Consider the following 10,262-nt stretch of genomic DNA (forward strand, 5'->3'; position numbering starts at 1 on the left):
TACTTTACATTTTTCCCCATTAGATCCCCATGTACACATTAATGCCAAAGGTAAGAGTTGTCCTTCCTATATTATTCTTATCCTCTGATCTCAGGTGAATCAAACAGCTGAACACAGTGCTGCATGAATTCTTTTGCAAAATACAGAGAGTAGAAGGGCAGACAAGGAAAATCCCATAGCCTGAAGGTTATGGCATTTTTCACAATGAAGCAGAATTACTTCTGTGCAGTGATTATTCCATATTTCAGATCCAGTGGAAATATTTTGTCGGAAGAGACTGATATTGAAACCCACCTAAGATTTCCTGATCATATCCTGAATCATGGGATTTTTGCTTCATATCCCTTCTGCTCTGCATTCTGACAGAGGAAGGATTTGAAAGTATAGCTCTGACATTCAAGTAAGCACATTAATCACTGGGCTGTCTTTTTTTTTTTTTAAGATAGGCTGACTACTTATCGCTTTTCTGATGTGTTGGAAGTGCACAAGTGGGGATTTGCACTCAACAGACCTCCTTTCCTTCCTTCTTCCCTGACAGAAAAGGATTAAGCACGTCTCCATCCCCAGCTGAGTTAGGCACACAGTGCATTTGACAGATTACTCCTTTGAAGTCGATGCTAAATTGAGGCCTGTCTGCAATATTCAGATTGCTTTACAAAGGAAAGAACTCTTACAAAAGCATCCAGAGAAACAGTGCTTTTTGCTAAAATGCTCTGCATTAGCCTCTTGCGCATCAGGATCAGGATAGAAATGTTTGCTGCTGTAAAGCCAGTGAAAATCAACCACTTCTAAATGCATTAGTTTTAGTCATAGTTGCTCCTTGTGCCAGTGTCTGAAAAAGGGATTAATTCTCAAAGAATTATATTTCAATTTTAATGAAATTTAGGAGAATGAATATACCTAATCTCAGCTAAAATCTCATCATTGTATTCTAATAAAGATGCTGAAGTAATTGTGATTTCGAGTCATCGCTCGAATGTTACAACTGGTAACATTTCCAGGGGAAACAGGAAGGCGGCTGGGCTGGTATTTGTACTGTTTGACAATTCTTTGGTGGGATGCAGACAAGGGAGACAGTCACGAGAGATAAAGCTTCAGCTCCTAATCCCTCTGCCAAAATGATCGTATTAGTTACTACAGAGAGAATGTATCATTTTCTTCTGCCACTACAAAGATTAGCTTACGAGTTTAATTATGATGAGTCACACAACATATTAATATACATATGTTTGTATATATATATGTGTATATTAATATAAGGAGAGTATCCCATATTTACAGGAAAAGTCTGGAAGAGCCAATATTTTCTCTCAGGAAAATAAGTAAAACAGGATTCAGGAATGTTGGAATAATTAAAATTACTTTCTCTAGATCAGGCAAATATTACATGAAAAATCCTTCCTTGAAAAGCAGGTTTTAGATAGACTTCCAGCTTTAAGTTTAAACATGTATGATCATACATATAACTACATGTATATATGCAACACCAGTTGAAAGATGCACTTGGATATATATTCGTTGCTTATAAGCTGTATTTATAACAACTGGACACGGGGACTATGAAACTTTCCTCATTGCCAGAGGCACTGAAATGCTTCTTGTCACCATTAAGATTCTCCCTAATATATTTCTCTGTGTGTGACAAATGAATATAAATGTGAGACTGGTTGCCCTAATTCTCACAGGGCTGGTGATGGGACAGGAAAATAAATGCGCTCGTAGGTCCTTTTTGTGCTTGGCATTCTGGGGCTCACTCAGTCCGTAATATGTTACCACAGCTCCATGGTATCTTTCTATGTCACTTCCCACCTGTAAGAGGAACACCCTAAAGTGTTAGACCAGGACAAATCAAGGTAATTACCCTATTGTACCCAGATTTTTCAGCATGTTTCACAAACAAACCTGAGATGAGTACAAATGTGCCTGGCACAGGATGCTTGCTCCTGTGATTTCTCTGCTAGGCACAGGAGGTGGAAGTGACTGTATCAAGCTCCAACATGCAATACCTAACAAACTCTCAGATAGTCAGTAACATTTGAGTAAAACTCAATTGTTCCTGTCCTGGCAGAAATGGAGTTCAAAGAGTGATCAGGCATGGGTAAAATGGCTTCTATTTCATACTTGAGTGGAGAACAACAAATATTTTGCAGCTGTCTTCCACCTCTACTCTCTGTGGTGCCATATTTTCTAAGGTGACCTGTTTGACACCAACTGTTACTCCACAGTGTGGTTTACAGATTATCCTTCATGCACATAAACAGTAGATCCCCTGCCTGAATGCACGAGGTCTCCTTGTGTGTAATGTGTCCCACTGAAAACAACTCTCTGTACATAAATATCAGGGAAAGGGGCTAAGTGAGCAGAAATTGTGGCAAAACAAGAAATACGTGCTGGAAAGCTGTATTAACATGGTCTACCCAAATGCGTTCACATAAGAGCAGCTGTATAAGTATGTATATGTGGAGAAAAGTCTTTACTCCCATGTATAGAAGTGGGAATTCTACCACAAGAATCAGAAAGGCACAGCAGAAAGGCACCATCCAAAGCACAGCAGAAAGAATAAATGAATAGTTTCTGGAGAAAACACTAAAATGGAAACGTCAATTTTTTTTTTCTTAAAAGGGGAAAAAAACAACATTTGTTTTTCAAAAGAATGCATTTTAAAAAAGATCTATTTTAATCTGACTTTTTCTTGTTATTACCAACAGCAGAAGTGAAAAGTGGCTACTATAGAGTGATGAGGAAGTAGGTTACTGAAATTACTGGATAATTAGTGCTCCATCACATCCAACACTCAGTCTGATTTTGTCTCTTAAGATAAAAAGATTTGATATAGTGCCGCAGTGTAACAGGGAACTTTCCTGTTATCTTTAGGTTGTAAGCAGATTCAGATTATAAATGCAGATTATAAGAAGCTTTTTAAAAAAACTGTATACAGTCTGGTGAGAGGCTGGTTGTCAACTGTTTCCAGGCCAGTTCAGTCCGATTCAATGACTAATGGGGCAGGGGGATCCATGAACCCATGCCCCAAAGGAGGGAGAAGGGGGAATAGGGGAAAAGGTACGGAGATTTACCTAAAAACAAAACAGCAGCAACAAGCTAAGGAAGAAAAACCAATTTCTATGTATGATAGGAGAATGCGAGATATCACAATATAGTACAATATAATTGGAATTGAAGCTAATAAATCAAATAAAATGAGAGAGTGTCCAAAAACAAAGGCCTTACTCTAATGCTGAATGCATGAGGACAAGGGAGCACATACTGCAGGGACGAGCAGTAAAAGAAGGGATGTCTCAACTTGTGAACAGTTTTATCTTTCCTTCCATGGAACAGAAAGCAGAAATGGAACAGTGAAAATCTTCTGGGAGATGTAGTTCTTTTTCTCTTCTGAGAACCAGGTACCCGGAAATATTGAGAATCCATGGAACTGGAGCATTAACTCTTTATCTCCCAGTGGACTACATGATGTCATGATGTAGAATACTGATAACAAAAAATCATAAAACCATGACACTGGTACATTGTACTAGTGGTAGGATGTGACTCTCCTCTGCTTCTTTCCTGTAATGCAGTAATTTTTAAGTTGAATAGCCTCAGGATGTCATGCCCATGTCTAGGCAGTCTTATCTAATTCTCTTTCCAGCAGTCATCAGCCTGATAATGGCTGAAGCCTTGTTGACTGGGGGTGCAGCATGCACTGTAGTTACCAGTAATGTACAAGTTCTATGGAAGAAGTGAGTAGTTATTTTTCCAGCATTATCTGCCTGCCACATACCTTCAAAAGACAAGCATTAAAACAAAGGAAATAGGCAAAAGCTGAATTTATTACCTTGATTTTATATTAAACAGTTCTTGGCAGTGATGAAAGGCGAATCAAGTATGAACAAAGATTTGTTATAAGCTGTTTATGTTGTTTGCAGTGCTTGTGAATACAAAACATTCTTTCAGCAGCTCAGTGACATGACCACTGCCATGGGCAGCCTGCTTCATGTCCACCACTTCCTGGTGAAGAATCTTTCTTCAGAAGAAAGAAGGATCCTGTAATTCTTATTTTCCTTCCGAATTAGGCTACAGAATACTACAGGGTGGTTCAAAACCAAAAATTAGAATAATTGTACTAACTAAAGAAAGCAGCTTTTTGGTTCAGTTGAAGAGGTGAATAGTTAACGAGCATAACTATATGGTTAAACCTTTGTGGAAGTTCTTGATCTGATTACTATGGAGTATGAGAAAAAATGGGGAGATACCTTGGAGACTCTTAGAGGCTCTGGGAGAATTGAGTCAGCTGTGCTGCTGGTGTGTGAGGAGCCAAACAGAAAGCAATAGCTTGTTTTCTATGCTGACAAAGTAAGCTAAAGAGGCAGTCAAGGAAAAAATAATTGCTTCAGGAATGCCAAGTCAAAAGACGTTTAAAGGCAAATACTGTGGTTGCACCCAAAAACAGACATCTGAGAGTGCGCAGTTAGAAACTGCCTGTGAGGTCACTGACAAGAAGATCAGAAATCCTTTTCAACAAGACTTTGTGAGCTGTCCTTTGAATGGTTCTTCAGAAGGTATCTAATCAGGTTTGGAAAAAATTAAAAGTCAATCAATCAATGAAAACTCCTTTGATTACACAACTAAAATAGTGCTTGGTGATGCCTCAGAAGCAGTTTCCTAAATTTTTCGAAGTCTTTCAAAAGAAGTGAAATGAAGGAAAATATTGCTTTTTAATGCTAAATTTCAAAAGGAAATATCAAAGAGAGAGAGCTGCTTCTGTTGCCTTAATAGAGATGCATTCATAATAATACAGAACTCTGAATGTCAAGCTTAAGTGCCTCAAATACCAATATTGAGGGATTTCTCCAGAGATCATATGCAGTTATATTAACTAAAAAGAGTAAAGTACTGTTTCTGGAAGATGTTGAATTTCTTCATCTCCCTTTGAACTCAGAGAAAAAGATAAGGGTGTCCAGTGTGGGAGAAATTAGAAAGGTATTGTGTAATGGATTTCGTCATCTTCCTAAAATTCAGTCTCCTTCGGGTTTCCTTTTGTCTCTCATCATTTCTAGATTAAAGCTTAGGGAAAGGGTAGAATATTAAAATGCCATCCAATTTATAATTGGTTACTAAAGTCAATTCACAGATGACCTTGAAAAAGAATTAATCCAGCAAGCTTATAAAATAGGATGACCCAGTCATTCTGATTAACATCAGAGCAGGTGATGGAACAGTGATGGGATGAGAGTGAAATAAGTCAGAGGAGATTAAAGCATCCAATATGTTGAAGTATTTCTTTAGCAACTTCCTCCCCTTGCATCCTGACAAAAATCTACAATCAACAGTATAAATCTATTGCAAATTCAACATCTAGTCAATGTCATACTACTTGTAAAGCAGACAATTTAAAATTCAGTCAGAAAAATTATTAGCTGGAATTTCCACATAAGCAGCAGATAAACTCTTAAATCTTGAATGTTCAACAGTTGGGTTTATATTTTTGCTAGGGTATGTGTCTAATTTTATTTTGTCTTTGAAAGCCAAATTTTTAAAGTCTGTTGAGCGAGGGAGAAGATTCCTTGCCTGAGTAGCAACAGGAGTGCGAAGGTGCTGAGTGAATTTTATTATTTTTTCTCTTTTTTTGGCCACCAATCATATTTTCTCACTATCCAGAATTCAGAAGTTTAATTGAATGGAGAGGGGACAGAAAAATCTGAAAGTCGCTTTACAGGACAAAATGGAATCCAGAGACTACAAGATGCTCAAATCTCACAAAAAAATGGAGACTCAAATGCCTGATCGCATTTGTAAGCTTTATCTGATACTTTAAAAACTCTTATATTGGGTGACATTCTAAATCAAATTTTGAAATAAACAGGAAAAATGTCAGCTACATGAAATGGTTGTTCAGTGCTTTCATGTATTTGCCAAAAGACATCAGAAGGGAAGCACCTCAAGCTCCAAGTCCTGCAGTTCTTTACAAGGAGTTCCAGAGGCAAGACAACCCAAAGACAAGAAGATAAATATGTCTGAACCTTTTGGAGTTGAAAAAGAAGGGAAACACCTTCTAATTTCCCCTAATGAAGTTTATCTTCAGCACTAAAATATGTTATTTTCATATCAGAGGTAAACTATGTAGTATTGTCTAAGAATAAAACGAATGCAAAACAGTAGGCTTACATTTTGTTTTATATGAACACTACACTAAAGGTGCAATTTCTTCCTGCAGGTAAGAGGAGTGATGAGTGACTTCCATGTTGCTCAGTTTCCTGAGGAAATATGTAGAATTCAAACGAGTAGACAACTGCCTTGCATATGTTAAAACTGCTTCAGATCAGAAATGGTACACCCACACCGGTGAATGTTAAACTATTTTTAATCCTTCAAAGACAGATGAAGTCCATATAGAGGCAGTAGAGAGGGAAAAACCAATAGAGCTGTGGCTGAAACACCAGCAAAGAAAGTAACACAGAAAGTAATCTGTAGGTGATGGCACCTCCACCAAGCAAGCAGGTTTCTATCTTACAGAGCTGCAAGTATGTCATATTGGTGTCTCTGGGCACCAGATTTTAGTCCTGAAATACTGTCACTTTTGCTAAACTGTTTATCTAAACATTGTCTCAAATCTTTATAAATCTTTATAAAGTGACAGAGCCAAATAGCTCAGTGTTGTAATTCTGTGTGATTTTCTCATCTGTGAGCATTAATATCTATTTGATTACAACAACACTTATAGTCATTAGTAATTTTACTTCAGTTTGGCTCTCTGCAGTTTTGTTGATCCTTCACACATAAGGCCATATCTGAAAACATATTTTTAGTACTAGATTTGACAATAACTTGTTTTCTGTAGCTGATAAATAAGTGAATAATTCTGCCTTTAGACTTTGCAGTAACTGTAGTTTGTTCTATATTTTTAGCAAACATATTAATTCTGTTCTTTGATACTGAGCCATTTTATTTTGCTCTGTGTCAGTTGGTGGTATTTTCATTTGGTTTTAGCTGTGGTTTTAAACTTATAAAGTATACAAAATTGTACTTTTTTTTTTTTTCAAAACAGTATTTCTTAATCAGGTGGATAGGGAAAATGTTACTAACTCACTATTCTCTGTTCTTCCGATCAGTTGTAAGTGCTTATTTTCTTCAGATATAAACATCACATTAAGAATCTATACTTCTGAAGCACCCAAGCCATTTTTGTTTTTGTACTTTTCTTATATTTCACATGAATCCATCATTTACTATAGGGGCATTTGATTGTAAATCATATCTCATGGGGTTTTTTTTTGTTTGTTTGTTTGTTTGTTTTTTAATAATTTGGAAACACAAAGACTGCTGCTGTGGTTCATCTAGTTCAATATCCTGTTTGCAACCACAACCAATGCCAAATGCTTCAAAGAGGCAAAGCAAGACCCTTGAATTGAATACCAATGAATCTAGTGTATAGATTTCTGCCTGGCTACATCAGTACAAGGGAAGTTAATGTCTTCAGGCATTACTGCCTTCAAATTAGAGTTTTCTTTTCTCCTTAGACATTTAGACTATCCCAGAATAATTTAACACAAAATTTACATGACATCCTACCTCACAAAGGTACTGGGGATCACTATGAGTAGGGGACGACAAAACAGTTGTTTTTAGTTACAGCTATTTGTAAGTTTCTTACTCATACTGAGAAAAGGAACAGAAAAGGCAAGAGTAGGATTTAACTGTGTCATCGCTTGTAGCATTAAGAAATTTTGCTAAACTTCAATTCATCATGCTCCAATGATACAACTGCAGGATAAAGCTTTGCTTCATCCCACTGGTATATTTTTCTTTCTTCTCATGCTTGACAAGCTTAGAATCAAGCATTAATGCAGAATTTCAAAAGAATCAGTTTAGCTGTTCTGAGGTATCAGACATAAAAAAAAAAAAACAGCTGGAAATGTTTAACGAAAAATTGCTGAAGTTTAAGAGTTGCTGCTCTCAGGGGAACTTAAAAATCAGCGTGTGCAACTGAAGCTCACAGAAAGGTTTGTGATGGTCTGGTCAGATCAGAAAAACACAGTAGTTTCCATTCCATATGCCATTACTCTTTACAAGAAATTGGTTATTTAAGTGTTTGACCCAAAGAGTCATCCTGAGCCTGTACTGTCAGTGTCTTTACTAGCTTATAGTCACAGGAAATCTGTTCCAGTTCACTCTGACATACACTTTCATTCTGAGTCACTGATAGTTCACTCAATACAGCAACAGTACTGAGAAGAAGAGAAGCGTGTAACAAATTATGAAATATTGGTTATTAATGTCTAACTATGATGTTACCACATGTAAATTACTATTTTAGACTTCATTAATCCTTTCTCTTTCAGAATCTGGACCTCAGCCAGTGCTTAGATTTTAGCCATTTCCCCCACAAGCAAGCAGGATCCCACCAGGTTTATGTAGCCATCAAGAGTTGAGTATTTGCAGCAATTTCTTGGTCTCAGTCTTAACTGCACAGCACTTCCCTTTGTGCATAAATCTTCTCTTTGGTTCTGAAATATGGTTGGGCTCTACTACAAGCTCAATGTGCTGCTTAAGGATGCTTTGCCAAGGCTTGCATTTAATTTTTCCTTCATTGTTTTTGGTGTCACTGAATAATTCACCTCAGTTCCCTAATTTCTTAGTTGTGGATGACCTCTGGGTGAACGAAAAAATGTATTACCACCTAGGGACCTGATCTCACAAGATGAAGAATGCTGTCATTTCTCAATAAGTTATGACTGATAAAGTCTGAGATATTGCTAGAGATTAGTAGACAGCTCTTTGTTACTCGGTAGGCAGCACTGGCTATGCTGCTATCCTAAATTTAAAATGTTTTTGGAACTGCAGCAGTACCTCAAGTACCCCTCATGGAGGCTTTCATTTTCTTGGTATGGGTCACTGCCCTTAATCTTCTCCTGAAATCCAGCTCCTGAGAGAGAGTTCCTTTTCAGCTCTTACTTGAAATCACTATTTCAGTATTTTACTGAATGAATGTTTAATGTAATGCACAAATTTAAGAGTCAGATTCCAATGCAATGCATTTTCTGACAAACTTCAGAATATCCAGCCTTGTGTCTTTACCCAGCTCTTAGGCATTGTCTTTCTTGACCTTTGAGTACTGCAGGGAAAGCTTCAGCTGATGAAATATTTTCTTACTTTTTGCTTAAGTGGTAGTCTGAAAGCCATTTGCTTAAATGGTAGCTGTGCTTCTCTACCAGAATAAGTATGATTGAGAGTGTCCTCTTGAGAGGGAGCAGAACCCTCCAGTTTCCCATTCCCTGGTTGATGCTGACAGGAGCACAGGGACCTTGGTGGCACTGTTTCAGATTGAAGCAGAATCAACATGTTTTTGAAGTGCATCTTCCAGACCAAGTACTTGAAGTGATATAAGCAAAGGCTCTGTTGTATTTTAACTCCCTGCAAATATCTTAATGACCATAATTTATACTAAAATAGGTGAGATCAGAGCTGAGTGTGTAAATTTTCAAGTTTTCCCTACAATAATTATGAAGTACTTCTTACAGGGTATCTAGATTCAGTCCTGTTTATGATGATTAGTAGAATATCTGAGTGCATGCACTGCCTTTTCAAATGGCTTGTTAACACTTGCTCATTTGATAAATTTTCTTACAATGAGGGTATGAAAACACTGCTACTCTTGTTTATTCTGGCAAAAAGTTAGAGATCACATTACTTTAAATATTCATGCTATGGAAAGAGCAGTTTAGAGAATCCTTTCATTTTGTGTAGGTACAATCAATTAACATTGCTCTGCAGTTACAATTTCTAATTCCTTTTTTATACTTTGCTATACTAATAACCACAAGAACATCTAGAAAAACATTCATTATTCAAAGTGCTTGATTAATTTCAGGAGAACTGGATGTTTGTAATGACTACTCACTTATTATGTGGTTGAACTACATATACATCTAAGGTAAAATTAACAAGGGAGAAGTACAGTGTTCACAACCTGACACTATGTAAGGCTGAGCCCATCCTCCTCTCTGCTGATTTTAGGCACAAGATATCTCAAAAACATAAGGAATAAAGTCTTCCTTGCTTTTTTTTCCCACGTTTTCACAAAATATCAGTGCAATCTTGGGCAGATCACTAAAACTCATCCTAGTGATATACAAAACAATATTTGCACAGGTTGGGCAAAGAGACTTTTGCAGAATTAAGAACTGAAAGCAGGCTTCCAAGTTAGCAGTCAATGGAAATCTTTGAACTGGACTGGCAAAGTGATGACTCCAATCCAGAGAGGACTC

This window comes from Tympanuchus pallidicinctus, unplaced genomic scaffold (genome assembly GCF_026119805.1).
Source record: "Tympanuchus pallidicinctus isolate F22 unplaced genomic scaffold, pur_lepc_1.0 scaffold3, whole genome shotgun sequence".
Taxonomy (NCBI): Eukaryota; Metazoa; Chordata; class Aves; order Galliformes; family Phasianidae; genus Tympanuchus; species Tympanuchus pallidicinctus.